Source organism: Chrysochloris asiatica, unplaced genomic scaffold (assembly GCF_000296735.1).
Source record: "Chrysochloris asiatica unplaced genomic scaffold, ChrAsi1.0 scaffold00263, whole genome shotgun sequence".
Taxonomy (NCBI): Eukaryota; Metazoa; Chordata; class Mammalia; order Afrosoricida; family Chrysochloridae; genus Chrysochloris; species Chrysochloris asiatica.
The window spans coordinates 3,773,422-3,795,447 of record NW_006408781.1 but is presented as its reverse complement, the minus strand read 5'-3'; the positions used below and the strand labels follow the sequence as shown (position 1 = coordinate 3,795,447).

The 22,026-nt window shown below is 37.8% G+C and overlaps 1 protein-coding gene across 1 annotated transcript in view; it reads right to left on the bottom strand.

Moving 5' to 3' along the window:
• EBPL (emopamil binding protein-like) overlaps positions 1 to 22,026 on the bottom strand; it is a 104,419-nt gene that overhangs the window by 32,245 nt on the left and 50,148 nt on the right. The gene's annotated exons all lie outside the window — the stretch shown is intronic.

Below are 22,026 nucleotides of genomic sequence, written 5' to 3'. Positions count from 1 at the left end.
TTCATTGCAATGATTATAATCCCCTCCATGTACCATCAGTTAACAGTATTTCTTTCTATTCACATTAGTTTTTTTTTTTTTTCCTTTTTTAAAAAACACTCAGGCATACATAATACTTTAAAGCACCAAGGGACACATTCTGCAAGTCTGCTTCCTGGTTGTCAGTTCTCAGTCCCTCTGTTTTCATAAATCTAGAGTCCTCAGCTGCTCCCTCTCTCCATTTCCCCATCTCTGCCTCCATCTCTGGTGTTGCTGCTTCTCTGGATAAGGTCTCTCATTCCACTTGTGCTCTTCTCCCTTGATGGTCCTAGGATCATCTGTTTCTGGACTGTACAAGTAACTACTCCCACGTTTTTGTTACAAAACTTCTACATTTACAATTGTGACAGTCGGTCAATTACATTTTCCACATTGGGTCAACATTCTCATTAGTGTGCTCTGGTTATTCCATTTCTAGTACTTTAGTTTCCCTGTTTCCTTACCTTCTCATCTTTACTTTGGATTAAATGTTGATGTATTAGTCTCATACAGATGTTTTCTTAGTAGAACACAAACCTAACAGATAACATCCTTTATTATTACTGTTTTTCACACAACCTAATTTTTAATGCAAGAGAATAAAGTTTAGTGAAAAAATAGTATCTCTACAGCTATATGTTGTGTCATCCCAGTTTTGCTAACTTTGTTCTAGGGGCCTACAGTATAGTGGTGATGTAACTGAAAGTTAGAGAAATCAGACTAACGTCTACGACAAGCCCAAAGTGATTTTACTAGGATGTTACTACTATCTGAGTAGTGTTTTAGTGATTGTAATTTTTGGTCTTATCTATAATGAATCCTCTTTGCTCTATGGAGAAGCGGTGGGTGTGATGGTATTCTGTCAAGTCATTTCGGCTTGTAGTGATCCTGTATAGGGTTTCCTAGGCTGTAAATCTTACAGGAGCAGAAAACCTCATCTTTCTCCGGTAGAGCAACTGGTGAATTCAAACTGCTGATCTTTCAGTTAACAGCCCAATGCATTATGCTACCAAGGCTCCTTCATTCTCCAACATTTCCCATCTCCTAGCTATTACTGCTAGGAACTTTCATGTACAAATTTTTGTGGATACATATATTTTCATTGATCTTGGGTATATACCCAAGGGTGTGATTGTTGGATCCTAGACAACAACCCGTAAGGTGGGTGGTTCAAACTCACCAGCTGTTCCTCAGAAACACTATATAGGGTCACCATGAGTTGGAACCAACTTGACAGCACTTAACAACAGATAACAACTACTAAGGCCAATGATGATGAAACTGAAAAATTCTACCAACATATTCAATCTAAAATTGATCAAACATGCCATCATGATAATTACGGTTAATTAGAATACAAAAGTTGGAAATACAGTGTAGGGATCAATAGTTAGAAAATATGGGACCAATAACAGAAACAATTCAGGGGATCACATGATGAATTTTGCAAGACTAATGATTTATTCGTTGCAAATACTTTTTTTCAACAATATACGCAGTGACTATACATATGGGCCACTACTCAAATATCAGTTTGTCATACTGTGGTGGTTTGCATGTTACTGTGGTGCTGGAAGCTTGCCACCAGTATTTTAAATAATAGCAGGGTCACCCATGGTAATAGGTTTCAGCAGAGCTTCCAGACTAACACAGACTAGGAAGAAGGAGAGGTAGACTACTTCTGAATATTTAGCCACTGAAAATTTATGAGTAGCAACAGAACATTGTTAGATATAGTACTTAAAAATGAAAGCATTATGAATAGCAGCATAGTGGTATCAGATATAGTGCCAGAAGATGAGTCCCTCAGGTTCGAAGGCACTCAAAATACCACTGGTGAAGAACTGCCTCCTCAAAGTAGAGTTGACCATGATAATGTCAATGATACTATGAATGGAGTAAAGCTTTCAAGATCTTCACTTGCTGATGGGGTAAAACTCACAATGAAGAGAAACAGCTGCAAACACATATTAATAATCAGAATGAAATGTATGTATGAATTCAGTAAAATTGGAAGTTATCAAAAATGATATGAAACAGAAAAAGATCGATATCCTAGGCAGCAGTGAGCTAAATTGACAGGTAGTGGCCATTTTGAATCTGAAAATCATATGGTTTGCTATGCCAGAAACAACAAATTCAAGAGGAATGATGTTACATTCATCGTCAAAATAAACATTTCAATGAAAAGAGAACCTACAAACAAAATTAATTCAACAATGAAAATTATGTGGAATAAAAATCCAGCAACACCATAAAAAAACACACACAGAAAAATGACAGTAATCAATTCATACCTATTGATATTTATACTGAATGTAAATGAATTAAATGTACCAGTCAAGAGACATAGAGAGCACAATGGATATGAATACAGGATCCTTCAATACGTTGCCTACAAGAGACATATCAAAAAGATGGAGGCAGCCTAAATGCCCATCAACAAAGGGATGGCTAAACACACATTGGTACATATATACAATGTAATACTACAAAATGTTGAAGAATAATGATGAATCAGTGAAACACCTCACAACATGATTGAATCTGGAAGACATTATGCTGACTGCAACGAGTTTTGGTATCATTCCTCCCCTCCCATTTTGTTATTGTTTTGTTTTTGTTTTTGTTTTTTTTTTTTTGGTTAGCACTAACCTTTTGCTACCCAATGACTCAAAATGTTTATAAATAAGCATTTATAATGTTATTTTTCAATGATTGACATTATAAAATCAGAAACATATTCCTGTGAGGAAGAATAAATAGAAAATTTTGAACCTGGAATTTAACTTATATTAAATATACTATGTTCTGGAGTATCCCAGGAATCTGTAACTTTTGAGAAGAACCTATTAGAAGTTCATTTTTCTCACAGCTGAAATCCAAGCTCTCTCTTAAGAAAAATGGCATCAAATGTTTATACCAGAGTTCCATTTCTTTTCCTGCATAAGGGAAAATTTAGGAAAACAGAAAATAACTACAAGATACATTTTTAAATGTAAGCAATAGAATATCTGCAATGGCATTTTTTTTTTTTTCATATTTCTCTGTGGTGCAGTTAATTATTGAATATGACGTTTCTGGGTATAGTCTTTGTAACTCCTACCAAACAACTGTCTGGGGCCATGTAGATAAGAGAAGGTGGCAGGATATGCTATGCTGATAGAGTTTTATGGTTCAGTTGCCAGTGAGTGTTAATGGGATTAATTGTGACTATAAAAACTTTGAACTCTAACAAGGGGGTTGGTCAGTTTGTTATCCTATTGGATTTTAAATGAACCATCTCAGAAGCAAAAGGTGGGGATCTTACGACCATCAAGAAAGAAGAGCTAGGAGTGGAACACATCCTTTGGATCCCAAGATTGAACTTCCTCAATTTAGGGTCAGAAGGCAGTGATACCACAGAAAAAGCAGAGAAGTGGCAGAAGAGCAGCAGCAGTAGAACCAAGATGCAGAGCACGAGAAAAAGTAGTAGACTTGCTGATACACAGAATGAATGAAGTGGAGTGCTTTTGGGCTTGTGGAAGGGGGTGTGTCCAGGCACATAATCATGGCAGTTAAGTTTGCTCTGAAACAGATCAGCAATTGCTCATTTGCAAGTTCAGGCTGAAGGTGAAGAAAATTAAAATAGTCTGCAAGAGCCAAAATATGACCTGAAGATATCCTATCTGAATTTAGACATGATTGGAAGAACAAATTCAATGCATTAGGCAGTAATGAATGAAGACCATAAGAGTTGTGGGATGACAACAAGAATATTATACAAGAAGAAAGCAAAAGGTCATTAAGAAGACAAGAACAAAATGGATGTCAAAAAAGACTCTAAAACTTGATCGATTATAGATGAGCTAAAAGGAATGGGGGGGTGGGTGGAATGAAGTAACAGAGCAGAGCAGAAAATTTCAAAGGGCAGCTTGAAAAGACAAAGTATTATAATGAAAAGTACAAAGACCTGGAGTGAGAGAATCAAAAGGGAAGAACACACTCAGCATTTCTCAAGCTAAAGAAATTAAAGAGAAAATTCAAGCTTTGATTGAAATATTGAAGGATTCTATGGGCAAAATATTGAATGATGCAGAAAGCATCAAAAGAAAATATAAGAAATACACTGCCATGGTACCAAGTAGAAATGATTGATGTTCAGCCATTTCAAGAGGTAGCATATGAGGAAGAATCAATGGTAGTGAAGGAAGAAGTCCAGGCTACACTGAAGGCATTGATGAAAAACTAGTTTCCAGGAATTGAGAGAATACAAGTGGAAATCTTTCAACAAACATGCAGCATGAGGAGGCTCTCACTCATCTGTGCCAGGAAATTTGGAAGAACTACCAGGCCATCTGATTGGAAAAGATCCATATTTGTGTCCATTCCAAAGAGTAGTGTTTGAGGATTGTGGAAATCCTCAAACAATATGATTAATATCACACTCAAAATTTTAAGTTTTGCTTAAAATTACTAAAAAATGGTTGCAACAGTAAGTACATTGATGGGGAATGGCCTGAAGTTCAAGCCAGATTCAGAAAAGGATGTAGAACCAAAGATATCTATCATTGCTGGTATCAGATGGATCTTGGCTGAAAGCAAAGAATACTAGAAAGATGTTCATTTATGCTTTACTGTTTATGCAAAGGCTTTTGACTGTGTGGGTCATGACAAACTATGGATAACATTGCCAAAAATGGATGTTCCAGAATCCTTAATTCTACTCACAAAGTACCTGTACATAGACAAAGAGGCAGTTGTTAGAACAGAACAAAGAGATACTGAATGGTTTAAAATCAGGAAAGGTGTGCTCCAGGATTGTATCTTTTCACAATATGTATTCAATTTGCATGTTGAGCAAATAATCTGAGAAACTGGATTTTATGATTTCATGATTGGAGGAAGAGTTCTTAACGACCTCCTGCGATGTGAAAATGGTACAACCTTGCTTGATGGAAGAGAAGAGAAATACTGATGAAGATAAAAAAAAAAAAAATACAGCCTTCAGTATGGGTTGCACTTCAATGTAAAGAAAGCAAAAATCCTTAGAACTGACCAATAAATAACATAATAATAAGTGGAGAAAAGACTGAAGTTGTCAAAGACTTCATTTTGCTTGGTTCCATAATCAACACTCATGCAAGCAGCAGTCAAGAAATCAAACATCCTTCATTAGGCAAATCTGCTGTAAATGACTTCTTTAAAGTGTTCAAGATCAAAGATGATATTTTGAGGACTAAGGTACACCTGACCCAAACCATGGTACTTTCAATCGCCTTATACTCATGTGAAAGCTGGGCCATGAATAAAGAAGACCATGGAAGAATCAATGCATTTGAATTATGGTGTTAGAAAAGAATGCTCCTTAGAAACCAGGATGGTGAGTCTTCCTCTCTCATACTTTAGACATGTTATAAAATGGAACCAGTCCCTGGAGAAGGATATTATGCTTGATAAAGTGAGTTTCCAGCAAAAACAAGGAAGACCCCTCCATGGAGGTGGACTGACACAATGGCATCAATGTGCTCAAATGTAATCACTGTGGGGATAGCACAGGATCAGGCAGTGTTTCATTCTGTTGTGGGTGGGGTTGCTATGCATCAGAACTGACTAGATGGCACTTAACAACAACAAGATGAAAGAATCTCTAAAATTAGATCATGAATATCATCCTAAAACTAGATGGTATTCACACTAGATGAAGACAACCTCTTCAACAGGAACCATGACAAAACACAGACTATGACAGGAGGTGTTTTGTAATGGGTAAGAACAAGATGGGGATCTGGAAAGATATAATATGAGGGACTTACAAATTTGTTCCTTTTTAAAATCTACCTGTAGAGGTTCTGTTCATTTTTCAAATCCCATCTTAAACCCCACTTCATCTAAGAAAGCCTCCCAAGCTTCTACGAGAGTTAATTTTTCACTCTCCTGTAACTCTATGTGACTGAATTTGTTTTTCTGTAATTACTAACAGTAGGTTGACTTCCATTAGATCATACATTTTGGGGTCTGAATGTTATTTTCTCCATCTTAGAGTCCTCAAGAATCTAGTATGAAGTTTTAAGTTCAGTGGTTGCTAACCCTGAATTAATGACAAGTTCACATCATGATTTACTTAAAAGAAGGAAGCCCTGATGAGGTCTTAATGTATTATTTCTCACTATGCTAATTTACCAAATACAAAGATAGAACAATAAAGTTTAATAAATATATTCATGCTTCAAATTGGTGAGCACATGTTATCTCCTCCAGAAACAAACCTTCAAGAATTCTCCTACACAGAGCCCTGCTTAATTTTTCCCAACCAAATACTGTCAGTACTTTTGGGGAAAACTCTTTGTTTTTTACCTTTGTACTCTAAATGCCTGATAAATGGTACATGCTAATAAATATGTAAGGAGCTCTGGTAGTGTAGTGGTTACAAGTCAGGCTGCTAACCTGAAGGTCAGTGGTTCTAAACTACCAGCCATTCCATGGGAGAAAGATGAGGCTTTTTGCTCCCATAAAGATTTACACCTTTGGAAACCGCATACAGGATTGCTTTAAGTCAGAATCAAGTCCATGGCATACCACAACTACCAATAAATATTTACTGAAAGAATATGAAATAAAAGGAAAAGGGGGAGAAAATAAAAAATAATATGGAAGGGCGGTTTGGCGGTGGCAGAGCAGAGTCAGGTAGAACAGGCTCCATGGGGGAGGGGCTGAAAACCCAGAGATGCATCTCTCATGGAACAGCACCAGAGTTCTGGATCTAGCATAAGGTTCAGGGCATCAGTTTCCCGCAACCACCAGTGGAAAAATCATGGTATAAAGGAAAATATTATGATTTGGAAATTGGTCAAGACACGGGACTCCCTCTGCAGCCATCCTGCCCAGGCAGAGGTCAGCGGGTGGGGCTACAGCCAGACCGGCACAGGGAACCAGTGCTAAAAGCAGCACAGTGACATTTACAAAAGGAGGTATGGGGAGATTCTACACAGTTTTTCCTTCTCTTCCCTGACACACCTTCTCTGTCCAGCCAGGATGCCTTCAGGCGGGTGGGTGCACATCCCCAAAAAAGTCCAGCATTGAGACCACAGCTTTCCTATGGCATAGAAAGAAAGAGCCCCATCAGTCCAAGGGCAAATTCTTTGTCTGATGCTTGTGCAGGATCCTTTATTCCTGCCTATCCAGCAAGAAAAAAAGCAGGTTTGGCCTGACAGACAAACCATATGAACAATCTGTAAAACTCCAATATAAAAAGACTCAACTATTTCAAGAATTATACTGTGTACACACAGATACCTAATTGATCTTCAGGGACAAAAATAGTAAACAATCATTCTCCCATTAACTTCTCAATATCTATCTGCACACCTCTACGGTGGTGACTAGAGCAGGGGCCTGAGCGAGTGGACACCCCCACCCACTACTGGACGTTTCTATGGTGCAAATACACTGCCTGTGTAGTAAGGCGACTGGCCAGTCAGTCACAGTTTTATTTTTGTTTTAAAGTGGTGGGTTTTGTCTCTGCTTTTATATGGCTTCTAGTTTTGAGCCTTTTGAGCACACATTTTTCCTGGAGGTGGGACTTTTTCTCCCTACGTTACCCAAGAAGAGTCAGCAATTGTGGTCATATACCCAAGCTACATGCATACTCCATAATATTCCACCATTGAGACAAGAGCCAATAACAGCTGCTAAGCATTACATGCGAAAAGTAAAGCTTATCTCTTGATCTTATCCACCAGGAGACACCCAGTAAGCTTAACAACACAGCAACAAACATCCATTTGAGCATTAAAAACCCAAAAACTACTGGAAATGACCAACAAAACACAACAAAAGATATCAAAACATGTCAAAAACAGAAAAGAGTAACTGAGGCAAATGAGCTGGCAACAGACAAAGGCTTTCCAGAAGAGGAAGAGCAGGTTTTGTATTTTCCTGAGAAAGAACTCAGAAGAATGATATGGAAACAAATTCAAATGCTCTGAAAAGGGGTGTAGAAAAACAAGGAAGAAGCCAGGAAAGTACTACAAAAGCAATCAAACAAGATCAATGCAGCATTGGAAACAATTCAAAACCTGCAAAAAGAGGTACAGATGATGAATAATAAAATATCAGAAATGAGCAATACACTGAAAGGGGAAAGGAGCAGAATTGAAGAGATGGAAGCCAGAACCAGTGAACTGGAAGACAAATCTCACAGCACTGCTAAGATAGAAGAGCAAGCAGAAAAAGAATTTAAAAATCTGAAGAGAGTCTAAGATTCATGCTGGATAACATGAAGAAAAACAACTTAAGAATTATTGGCATTCCATAACAGGAAGAATTAGAGAAGCCCACAGAGGAGATAGTTGAAGAGCTTCTGGAAGAAAATTTCCCTAACATCTTGAAGGATGAGAAGAAGCCAAACATACCCCAGGAAGGCTAGACTCCAAAAGAAAATCACCAAGACATATAATAATCAAGCTCTCCAAAATCAAAGACAAGGAGAGACTACTAAAATCAGTCAAGGAAAAGAGAAATGTTACTTGAAAGACAAGCAAATTAGATTAAGCTCTGACTATTCAGCAGAAACCAAGCAGGCAAGAAAGCAATGGGGAAACATATACAAAATCCTAAAAGAAAAAAACTGCCAAACAAGAATCATCTATCCAGAAAAAGAGTTAATCAAATACAATGGTGCAATCAAAACATTCCAGGATAAACAGAAGCTAAAAGATTTTGTGAATGCAAATCCAGCACTTCTAAACATCCTAAAGGGAGTTCTTTGGACTAAAAACCAACAAGAACAGACAACAACCAGAGATTGACAGCAACACCACCGGAAACTCAGACAACAGATAGCAGAGTCCAGAACAGAACAAAATTACAACAATGAATTCAAAAGAGCTGGGAGATCAACCAAAGATCAAAATAATAACAATTTCAAAGAAGGGGGAAATGTAGGAACAGAGATACAGGTTGTGAGGAGATCAGGTAGATTAAAGGATGCAATAGATTGTCTTAAATGGATGGAAAAGTTAACCCCAAAGAAAGTTAATACTTCACAACTTACCATGAAAATGAACTTCCAAGCAAAACATGAAAACTAAGAAAAAGCAGACAAAAAAATGGCACAAAAACCACAAACTCAGCATAAGAAGGCATGAAGGACAAAGAAATGAACAGCACCATAAAAATTAACATAATGACAGCAATTAATTCATATCTATCGGTAATTGCACTGAATGTCAATGAATTAAATGCACCAGTGAAGAGACACAGTGGCAGAATGCATAAGAAAACAAAACTCTTCAATATGTTGCTAGCAAGAGACACACCTTACACACAAAGACAAAAACAGAATAAAAGTTAAAGGATGAAAAAAAATATACCAAGCTAACTTCAATAATAAACAAGCAGGAGTGGCAATACTAATCTCTGATAAAGTGAACTTTAAGACAAAAACCAGCAAAAGAAACAAAGAAGGACACTATCTCATGATCAAAGGGTCAATTGAGCAAGACGACATAAGCATAATAAATATCTGCACTCCCAATTATAGTGGGAGATTTTAATACGCCACTTTTGAAAAGGGACAGAACAAACAAATTCAAAAACTTAGAAGAGATGGATACATTTTTAGAAAAACACAACCTACCTAAATTTACACAGAGTGAAGTAGAAAACTTGAACAGACCCATAACAAAAGAAGAAATTGATTAGGTCATTAAAAAACTCCCCATCATAAGAAGTCCAGGCCCAGAGGGCTTCACGGGTGAGTTCTGCCAAACATTCAAGGAAGAGCTGTCACCAATTCTACTCAAATTATTTCAGATTCTAGAAGATGGAAAACATCCTAATGCTTTTTATGAAGCAAGCATAACTCTCATACCAAAACCAGGGAAGCACGTCACTGCGAAAGAAAATTATAGACCAATATCTCTCATGAACATAGATGCAAAAATTCTCAACAAAATCCTAGCCAACAGAATCCAGCAGCACATCAAAAAAAATAATACATCATGACCAAATGGGTTTCATAAAAGAGATGCAAGGATGGTATAGAAAAACAATCTATGTAATCCACCATATAAAAAGAAAAAGAAAAAGAACCAAATGATCATATTGATTGATGCAGAAAAGGCATTTGACAAAATCCAACAATCATTCCTGATAAAAAAAACTCAACAAAGCAGGAATTGAAGGGAAATTCCTCAACATACTCAAGAGCATATATACAAAACCAACAGCCTACATCACTCTCAATAGAGAGAAACTGAAAGCCTTCCCTACACGAACAGGAACCAGACCAGGATGCCCTTTGTTACCACTCCTACTCAATATAGTTTTGGAAGTTTTAGCCAGAGCTATACGGCAAGATAGGGAAATTAAAGGAATTCAAATTGGCAAAGAGGAAATAAAACTCTCTCTATTTGCAGATACTACGATCCTATACATAGAAAAACCCCAAAGACTCAGTTAAAAAGCTACTAGACATCATTGGAAGATTCTGCAAAGTGGCAGGGTATAAGATCAACATACAAAAATCAGTTGGATTCCTCTACAGTAATAATGACAGCACTGAAAAGGACATTAAGAAAGCAATACCATTTACAATAGCCTCCCAAAGGATGAAATATTTAGGAATAAACATAACCAGAGAAACAAAGGACCTATACAAAGAAAATTACAAAATACTACTACAAGAAACCAAAAGAGACTTATAGAAGTGAAAGAACATATCATGTTCCTGGATAGGAAGACTCAACATCGTGAAAATGTCAATACTGCCCAGAGCAATTTACACATATACTGCAATCCCAATCCAGATTCCAACAACATTCTTCAAAGAGATGGAAAAGACTATTTATTACAAACTGTATGGAAAGGAAAGAGATCCAGGATAAGCAAAGCACTGCTTAAGAAGAAGAACAAGGTTGGAGGCCTCTCACTCCCCAATTTCAAATTTTACTACATGGCTACAGTGGTCAAAACAGACTGGTACTGGTACAATGAAAGATATATTGATCAATGGAACAGAATGGAGAACCCAGACATTAACCCATCTACATATAGCCAACTGATTTTCGACAAAGTGCCTAAAGTATATTGCATGGGGAGAAGAAAACCTCTTTAACAGATGGTGCTGGCAGAACTGGAAAGCAATATACAAAAGATTGAAACAAGACCTCATGCCCTATACAAAACTAACTCAACATTGATTAAAGACCTAAATGTGAATCCCAAAATTATGAAGGTCATCAATGAAAAAACTGGGATAAATGTGAGGGCTCTAATTCAGGGCATACATAGACTATCAAACATTTTGAAAATTACACAAACAAAAGTAGACAAGATAGATGATTGGGACATACTAAAAATTAAAAATTTATGCGCATCAAAAGACTTCACCAGAAGAGTAAAAAGGGAACCCACAGAATGGGAAAAAATCTTTTGCAATGACACATCAGACAAGGGACTCATTTCTAAAATATATAGGAAACTACAACACCTCTACAAGAAAAGGACAAATAACCCAATTAAAAAATGGGCACAGGACATGAAGACACACTTCACCAAGGAAGAGATACAGGGAAAAAAAAAAAAAAAAAAATGAAGAAATGTTCACAATCACTAGCCATCAGAGAGATGCAAATCAAAACAAGAGCTATGATCTCACATCAGCAATAACAGCAAAGATCAAAAAAGTAGAGGACAATAAATTCTGGCAAGGATGCAGAGAGACTGGGACCCTCCTACATTGTTGGTGGGATTGCAAAATGGTCCAACCACTCTGGAAAGCAATATGGCGCTTCCTCAGAAGGTTGGAAATAGAAATACCTTATGATCCAGCAATTCCTCTACTTCGTATTTACCCACAAGAAAAACGAGCCACAACACAAGTAGATATATGCACACCAATGTTCACAGCAGCACTACTTACAATAGCAAAAAGATGGAGATAGCCTAAATGTCCATCAATTGAAGAATGGATAAACAATCTGTGGTACATACACACAATGGAATACTATGCTACCTTGAAGAACAACAAGGAAGCTGTAAGCCACTGCATAACATGGATGAACCTTGAGGATATTATGCTGAGCAAATTTGTTGTTGTTGTTGTGCAGTACAGTTGAGTCAGTTCTGACCCATAACGACCCTGTATAGGGTTTCCAAGCAGCAGCTGGTGAGCCTGAACCACCAACCTTGCAGTTAAATGGCTTTGCAGTCTTCCGTATTAAACCACAGCGCCACACCAGGACTCCTAAGTGAAATTAGTAAGTCACAAAAGGAGAAATACTGCATAGGACCATTATTGTAAAAGACTTAGCAAAAGAAAGGGGGGGAGGGATGTATGTATAATTGTTGATCACTGGGATGTATGGGATGAGAGGAGGGGAGGGAGGGAGAGGAAGATAGATAGAACACAGGGTAGGGAATAGACACAGGATAGCTTAGGTGCTGGAGGGGGGCATGCAATACACAAGAAGGATGAGGGGAATGGAAGAACAAGGCTGATGGGAGAATAGTTAGGCAGGTTCGCATGGGCTAAGTGGGACAGAAGTAAATGATGATGTATGCACAAACTTGGAACAACAGGGCTTCGGGATACAGGCATGGTTTGAGTAAAAGAGGGGAATAATGTTAAGATGCTTGGCTGTCTTTTGAATCTCAGTTTTCCTTGCCTATCATTGTGAAATAGAGACTTCAGGGCGGGTAAAAGGAATAGCCAGAAACCTCACAATAGAAAGCTTGTAAGTCAGTCTTCAGCCTATACCTGATTGGAATACCTTAAAGGGGGCTAGAAGTTGCTCAGTGAAACAGATCTTCTGTGGAGCTTTTGCATTGCATAAGACCATAGGTGGAAACCAGAACCCCATCCAGAATTGTCTGAGGTGGGAAATTTCCACTGGAAAGGATAAGTAGGCCAGCCTGGAGTGGCTAGAAGAAGGGAAGACACTTCATGAAGAAAGACCAGCAGGAAATATCCAAAAAAAAATGGCATTCTGGTTGATTACTACAAGAATAAGTAAGCTGTTCCCCCAGGAGCCATCAAGGCAAGTAGTTGGGTCCCCTCAGAGCAAACTCTCTTCCAAGACTAAGACTCAAGGGGAATACACGAGCCAGCATGTGGTCTGGCTGGTGACCACGTTGGTCACCGATAATGAAGTTGGGATCTAAGTCTGACCACATTCAACACCTGTGAACCTGGGTGGAGACCTGGATGGCCAGCAGTACAGCAAAACCCAGGGATTCCTGGGCCCAGAGGCAGTGACATGGCCACAGAGGACTAGAGTGGAGAGTGAAGCATCCAGCTGATATGAAGTGAGGGGAGAAGCACAAGAACACCCATACTTTTAGATAGTACCCACTTGACCTGGATTCAATGGCTGGATGATCAGAACTTCACTAGAAGAAGAAAGAAGGGGGGGGAGGGGGAGTAAGAGTAACCCACTACAATTTGGTGAACTTTACCTATACTTATGACTGTAGTAGCTTAACAAAGGGAACAAATCTTTACAGCAAGGATCACTCCCACCCCCTTGGTATACAGGGTAGACAGGGATGGGCAACATAGACATTGGCTACCCAAAATGGGGGCAGGCTATAAAGGCAAGAAGTGACTGGCTTACAAGATTTCAAGAGGGAGCCTAGTTCCAGACACAGCAGGGGTAGGTAGAACCTCCACTGAATGATTTCCAATCTGTTGGGACCGGGCTGGCAAAAGGAAATGGGGATAAGATTCTTGTTGTACAACAGTGAATAATTGCCATCAGGACTGACTGTGAGGGTTGGAAATGTAGGAGTAGATGTTTTTTGACAAAAGAAGGGGAGTGATTGATTTTGCAGCCCAGGAGCAGAGGTCCCTGGGACCACCAAGTGAGGAAGAGCGAAGAGCGTGACCCTACCCAGAGAGGCAGTGATGCCAGGGATGGAGACAGAGATGATGACATGGACAGATGAAGCAGCTGAGGACACTGGACTCAGGAAAGGAGAGGGGCCATGTGCTGATGGCCGGGGGGTAGGGGGCCTGTGGGGTGTACCCTTTGGTTATTTGATGATGCATGGAGGGGACTGTAATGATTGCAATTAAACGCAATACGATAGGATGAATGTGAAACTGATGTTCTCCCATGTAACCTACATAATTTGCAATAAAAATTTTTAAAAAAACACAGAGAAGGAGGATAAAACAAACAATCCAATATTAAAAAAAAGACAAAAGGTGAACAGATATTACATGGAAGAAGACATACAGATGGCCAATAAGCATATTATTCTTGGACACTTATCCTAGAGAAATAAAAACCTATGTTCAGGTAGTGGTGGTTATGTGCTGTGGAATCCATTCCAACTCACAAAGACTTTTAAGACAGCTACAAGTCAGAACTCAGAGAAAACAAATGCTTATGCTATGAAAGCTAGTGCTATCTATACAAGGTCACTATGAGTCAGAATTGCTTTGATGGCACTTAATGACAGCAACTATACTGTGGTATCTAAGGAGATCTGGTAGCACAGCTGGTGAAAAGTTGGGCTGCTTACTGCAGGGCCAACAGTTCGAATCTGCCAACCACTCCATGAGAGAAAGATGACCCTTTCTGCTCCCATGAAGATCTGCAGTCTTGAAAACCGTATTGGAACTGACTCTGCGGTACACAACCGCCACCATTTTGGTATCTGTCAGTTTGTTGTACTGTGGTGGCTTGTGTGTTGCTGAGATGCTGGAAGCTATATCACCAGTATTTCAAATACCAGCAGGGTCACCCATGGTGGACAGGTTTCAGTAGAGCTTCCAGATTTAGATATTCTTGGAAAATGGACTTGGTGATCTAGTTATAAAAAATTGGTTAGTGTAAACGTTAAGAACAGCAGAACATTGTTTGCCTGATACAGTGCCAGATATGAACCCCTGAAGTTGGAAGATACTGGAGAAGAGCTACATCCTCAAAGTAGAGTTGACCTTAATGATGTGTATGGCACAAAGCTTTCAGGACCTTCATCTACTTATGTGGCATGACTAAAAATAAAAAAGAAACAGCTGCAAACATTCATTAATAACCAGAACGTGGAATGTATTAAGTATGAATTCTTAAAAATTGTTGTTGTTAAGTGCCATAGTTTCGACTCATAGTGGCCATGTTTGGGTTTCTAAAGAGCGGCTGGTGAGTATGATCCACTGACCTTGTGATTCAAATTGACCTTGAGGTCCAGTGCTTGGAAGTTGTCAAAAATTAAATGGAACACACAAAGAACAATATCCTAGGTATTAGTGAGCAGAAACGGACTGCACTTGACATTTTGAACAGGCAGTCATATCATGTCCTATGTCAGAAATTACAAATTAGAGAAGAAAGGTAGGTATCCCATTCATTGTTAAAAAGAACATTTCAATATTACATCTTTCCCTTATGGGTGTGAATTCAGGACAAAGACCCTGTGGGTAAGGCCAGAGTATCTGGGGCTGGTGGAAGATGTATTAATGTCTATCACAGTCTTTCTTACTTGGTGCTCCAGGAGAGAATCCCTACTTTTCTAGAGCACCCACTGGTTTTAATTAATTAACTTCTCATGCATCTGGAATGGTGCTAATTATGTCCCATCCTCTGGAGAATGGGAAATCATCACTCAAATCATTTTCTGTGTAGTGTGCTACAGATGACTCCAGGAAGCATATAGGACACAGTGCTTGTGATAAATATGAGTTAAGTAAATAAATTAATTACATAAGTACCTACAGGACAAATGTATAAAACTTGCTCTGAAGCACTTAAAATTCAACTGCTTCTATGATTTTGTACTTAACACATTTGAATCAGTCTTCCCAAATACACTGGGAAGTTCAGTGTCCAGTAATTTCTGAAGTATTTGCAACTTAACAGGGGGAAAAAGATCATAAAAAACAGAACAATCAGAGCAAAACCACTTTGTGATTATAGATTTCATTTGGTTTTGTTTCTAAAAGAATTGTCACTTAAATAATAGGATAATCTGATTGTAAGTCTTTCTTAATAACTAGCAAATGTGGAAGACTGCATGACATATACCAAATGCCATCCAATGGTAATAATATACATAAATTATTGTTATAAAGAATAACAGGGGTTCCAGTTTGGGGGTGGGGAATGCAGAGACAGACAGTGAAAACTCCTCTGCCAAAACCCAGGACTCAGGGAGGGAGAGGGGTTGTGTGCTGGCAGCCAGGGGGCAGGAGTGTGGGTGTACCCTTTGGGTGTTTGATGATGCATGCAGGGGATTGTGATCATTGCAATGAAACAAAGTACGATAGAATGGATGTAAAGATAATGTTCACCCATGTAAACTAACACATAATTCACAATAAAAACTTTAAAAAAAGAATAACAATGCCAATAACCAATGGCCAGTCATATAAAGCCTTACTTTTCCCAAATTGAACCAACCAAGGAATTGTAGGTAAAAAGTAAGGGTGTTAATGGGAAAGATGGTGAAAAAATGAAGCAGACAGTTTATGAGGGGGTAGTAAGTTTTGAGCAGAGTGGTTTTTCACATTTTTGTTCATTGAGGTAACAGTTGTTTTGAAATACTTTGATGTGGGGCAAGAGTTATGTGTTTACTTTCTGATGTTTAGTTAAAAGATATTGTAATCATGTAACTTTGTAATTGCTTTTGACTGTTTTTGTAACTACCATTTTTTACAAGTTCTGCTATTGCTTTCTAGTTGCTCTGTATATTTAGATTTCCCAGTTTTAAAATGGATTTCACTGTATAACATGTGGATTTAAAGTAACTAGAAAATTCTATTGATTTTTGACACTTGGTGGTGGTGATTATGTGCCATGGAGTCGATTCCGACTTATAGCAACCCTGTACAGAGTTTCCAAGGCTGTAAATCTTTACGGAAGCAGAAAGCCTCATCTTTCTCCCACAGAACAGCTGGTAGTTTTGAACTGCTGAGCTTAAGGTTCGCAGCCCAATTTGTAACCACTATGCTACCAAAGCTCCTTGCTGTACTTAAAAGTCATTTCCACCAGGGTGTGCTAAAGCAGCATGAAATTTTTATACAGTTAAGTGATAGTACTCATGAGTTTCTCTTTATACCAATATTTACTATAAGAATATTCTCTCTCTTTTTCCTTCCAGATATTCTCTCCATTCCTCTTCATAGCACAAAGCTATCACAGACGAATCTGGTACTGTTATTAGTACAGACTATGTATGTTTTGAAATTTTAAAGCAATAATATTTCTTTTTCAATTGAACCTCTGTTAAGAATAAGAAATTGAACATGTTTGCTTTGAATTTGTAAAACTATACTAAACAATTATCATCAATGACACTGTTGTCAAATAAAGTACTGGTAATCATTTATTTATTTATCTCAAAAAGGAAAACGTTAGTATACCCTTTGGTTGGTTGATGATGCATGGAGGGAACTGTAACCATGGCAATGAAATGATATATGATAAGATGAATGGAAAGCTAATGTTCTCCCATGCAAACTATCACATAATTCACAATAAAACATTATAAATAAATAAATAAGATTGAAATAAAATGTGTATAAATTGTTGAATGGAAAGCTAACTTGCTATGTAAATTCTCACCTAAGCCACATTAAAAATTAATTAATTAAAATAAGATAAGCCCCCCCCCCAAAAAAAGGAAAATGTCAAGAACTACTCTAAAGTATAAAAGTTATCAGTGATAGGATTAATATTCATATGCCATAAGGAAAACCAGTTAATATGACTATTATTCAAATTTACACATCAACTATTAATGCCAAAGATAAGGAAACCGAAGGTTTTTACTACCTTCTGCACTCTGAAATTGCTCAAATATACATTCAAGATGCACTGGTAAATACTGGTGATTGGAATACAAAATTTTAAACATAGAAGGATCAGAAATTGGAAAATATGACCTTTCTGTAGAACTGCTGCCAGAAATCATATGATAGAATTTTGCACGACCAACAACTTATTCATTGCAAATACCCTTTGCAACTACTTAAAAGGAGATTATACATATGGACCTTATCAGATGGAATACAGGAATTACACTGACTATATCAGTAGAAAGAAACAATGGAGAAGCTCAGTATCATCAGTCACAAGACCAGGGGTTGACTGTGAAACAGACCATAAATTACTCATATGCAAGTTCAATTTGAATCTGAAGAAAATTAAAATAATTCCACAAGATACAACTTTGAGTATATTTCATCTTTAAAACATATTTGACACACTGAACACTAGTGACCCAAGACCAAACGAATTATGGAATGATGAAGAAGGAAAAAGGTAATTAAAATGACAAGACGGATGACCAGGACTCCTAAAAACTAGACACTTATGTGTTTGAAAAAATTTCACCAAAAGAGTAAAAGGAGAACCCACAGATTAGGAAAAAATTGGAGGTAGCAACATATGAGACAAGGGATTACTCTATAAAATATATAGAAAACTTAAATATCTCAACAACAACAAGACTAAGAACCCAATTTAAAAATGGGCAGAGGAAATGAACAGATACTTCACTAATGAAGATATTCATATAATAAAATATATATATATATGAAGAAATGCTTGCAATCATTAGCCATTGATGTTAAGTGCCATCAAGTGGATTCCAACTGCTGTAAAGCGTTTCCAAGGATCAGCTGGTGGGTTTGAACTGTTGACCCTGTGGTTCGTAGTCCAGTGTTGATCCTACTGTGCCACACAGGAGATGAAAATCAAAGCAATAAGGAAATATCACCCCATTCCAACATTAATAGAAAAGTTAAAAATAAAAAAGAAAAGAAAAGAAAACCAGAAAGGTGGGTGAGAATGGGGAGAGACTGAAATCCTTATAGACTGCTGTTTGATTGTAAAATGATATAACCACTGTGGAAAACAGTATGGCGTTTCCTTAAAAAGTTGGAAGTAGAAATATCATATGAGCCAGCAATCCCTTTACTTGATATACATATCCTAGAGAAATGAGAGTCATGACAGGAACAAGTCTATGTCCATCCAAACTCATCACCCAAACCCCTCAGGTTGGAAGGTGTGAGCCCTTCAGATTGGAAGGAATTCAAAATACAATTGAAGAAGAGCTGCCTCCTCAAAGGAGAGTTGGTCATGATGATGTGAATGGAATACAGCTTTTGAGACCTTCATTGCCAGATGGTGCACAATTCAAAATGAGGAGAAACAACTCTAAACATCCATTAATAATCAGAACATGGAATGTATAAAGTATGACTCTAGGAAAATTAGAAGTTGTCAAAAATGAAATAGAATGCATAAAGATCAATATCCTAAGCATTAGTGAGATGAAATGGACTGGTAATGGTCATTTTGAATCTGACAGCAATATGGTTTAATCAACAGGGAATGACAATTTGAAGAGGAATGGTGTTACATTCAACATCAAAATGAACATTTCAAGATCTGTCAATGCTGTCTGTGATATCAACTAATATCCATAAGTCTACAAAAGAAGACCAGTCAATACCACTATTAATCAAATTTATGCACCAACCATTAAGCCAGTGATGATAAAGTTGAAGATTTCTATCAACTTTTTCAGTCTGAAATTGATCAAACATGAAATCAAGATGTTTTGATAATGACTGGTAATTGGAATGTGAAAGTTAGAAACAAAGAGGAAGAATCAGTAGTTGAAAATTATAGCCTTGGTTATAGGAATGATGCTGGAGATCACATGACAGAATTTTCAAGACCAGTGACATTTTCATTGCAGGATCAGTATGAATCGGAACTGACTTGATGTCACTTAACAGCAACAGCAGTAAGGTTGGTGGTTCAAACTCATCAGCCACTCCTCAGAAACCCTATACAGGATCACCATGAGTTGGAACTGAGTGAATGGCACTTAACAACAACCACAACAATAATGAAGAAGCCCTGGTGATGTAGAGGATTCAGCACTGGGCAGTTAACAACAAAGTCAGTAATTCAAGCTCACCAGATGTTCATGGAAAAAAGATGAGGTTTTCTGCTCCTGTAGATGTTTACAGCCTCAGAAAACTCTAAGGAGCAGTTCTACTCTGCTCTACAGGGTTGCTATGAGTCAGAATAGACTCAATGGCAGTGGGAGACAGCAACAACATCTTTCTCGAGTCTTTAAAAACTGCCTTCTGACACGGCAATGCCACTGTCAGGATTTATTGGAAGTAAATAATTAGACACAAGCAAAAAATTGCACAGAGCATTCTATATAAGTGTCAGGGGACTGACTGAGTATATTAGATACAAGGATGAGTCAAAAATTAGCAGCACTCTGGCTGTAGCATTTATTCTGAACAACTTTTAGAAAAGGCAAATACATCATTTTCTGACATAGTCTCTTTGTTTTTCAGTACACTTTGACCATCTGTCCACAAGTTTTCATATGCACTTATTTTAAGAAAATGTTTTAGGTTGACCTGTGAGACACAAATGCACTGCTGTCTTCACTTCTTCACCAGAGGTGAACCTTTCAGGGGCCCAAACAGGTTAAAGTACAATGGAGAAAGATCAGGACTACAGGGAGAATGCTTTAACAACTCAACATGAAGTTTTTGCAGAGTGCCAACATGTGGTAAGAAGTGTGCAGATGTGCATTGCCACACAAGAGCACAACACTTTTAGATAACAATCTGTGTTTAAGCCAAAATTTAGACATCAGTTGTTAAGTGAGAATCTCATTGTAACAAGCACTGTTGATTGTTGAACATTTTCCTGTCAGTGTTCCAATACTGGCCCTTCAGAATCCCAACAAAACTGTAAGCATCAATTTTCCAGCTGATGATTGACTTTTGAACTTTTTCTTAGTTGGCAATTGAAGATTCCATACTCTGCCATTTACTCTCAGGCTCATAGTGATGAATCCATGTCTTGTCACCAGTTTTTAAAAGAAATGTTTATCTTCCTTCCAGTATCACTCCAAATTTTGTTTGCAGGTGTCCAAATGCTTCTGTTATGCTCTTCTTTTGTTTCAATACCCATCTCGTACAAACTTTTTTAAACCCAAGTCTGTCATGGATTATTTCATAGGCAGAGCCATGGCTGATTTTCAAATGATTTGCCATATAATCTACTGTCACACACCTATTCAACAGAATCATTTCATGACAATGATACTCAATATTGCCACTAGTGATGGACATGGATGAGCATTTTAATATAACCAGAGTGTAGATAATTTTTGACTTGTATAATATATTATGAAATCCTATTTAGTTATTAAATATTATTAGGACAATAGACACTGACATGGACCATTAATCAACATGTCACTCAACGTATAAATGAGAAAGCAATGAAAAATAAATAGTAAATTCCATTTTTGTAAAAAGGATAACCAAAAATATTTATCTAGATATGTTTTCATATAAATTCTGAAAAGCTATTCTCAAAATTACTACTGTACTGGGAGAACAAACAAGATGGTGGAACGGGTACAAATGCAGTAAGGAGCGCCGTCAACAACAACACAGAATACTGGACCTAGTAGGCTCAGGGGATGGTCCCAGAACTCTGAACCACATATAAAGGAATATTTAGAAGATTGGAAAACTTACAGCTGGGGAATTTGTGGCACAAGCAAGAAATCCATTGCTTTCTAGTTCAGGACACTCAGCTGCTCCAGGAGCTGATATCTTGGGTGAGACCAATTGGAGGAAGGATCAGAGTGGCCACAGACGCCTGGCAGAACTGCAGAGATAAAGGTGTGGACATTCTTTTCTTTGGATAACTGTTCATTGATCCCTTGCTATCTGCCAACCTCCATTCGGGTGACTATAGGGGTACCTGAGCTAGTGGACGCCCCAGCCCCACCCTCAGAGGGTTCTACTATGAATGCACGCAGATTTCCTTGAAATTTAAAGACACAGTTTCCACTTAAAACCAAACGGCCACAGTCGGCCCTGAACTGTTTATAATTAGAAAAGAGGACTGAACGGGAATTGTGGAGCAGGACAATCAGACAAAAAAGGAAATAGGCCAAAAATTAAATCCTAAGTTAAGTCAAAACAACCAACAGTGGTATCTTGAAATTTCTCAAGAAGAA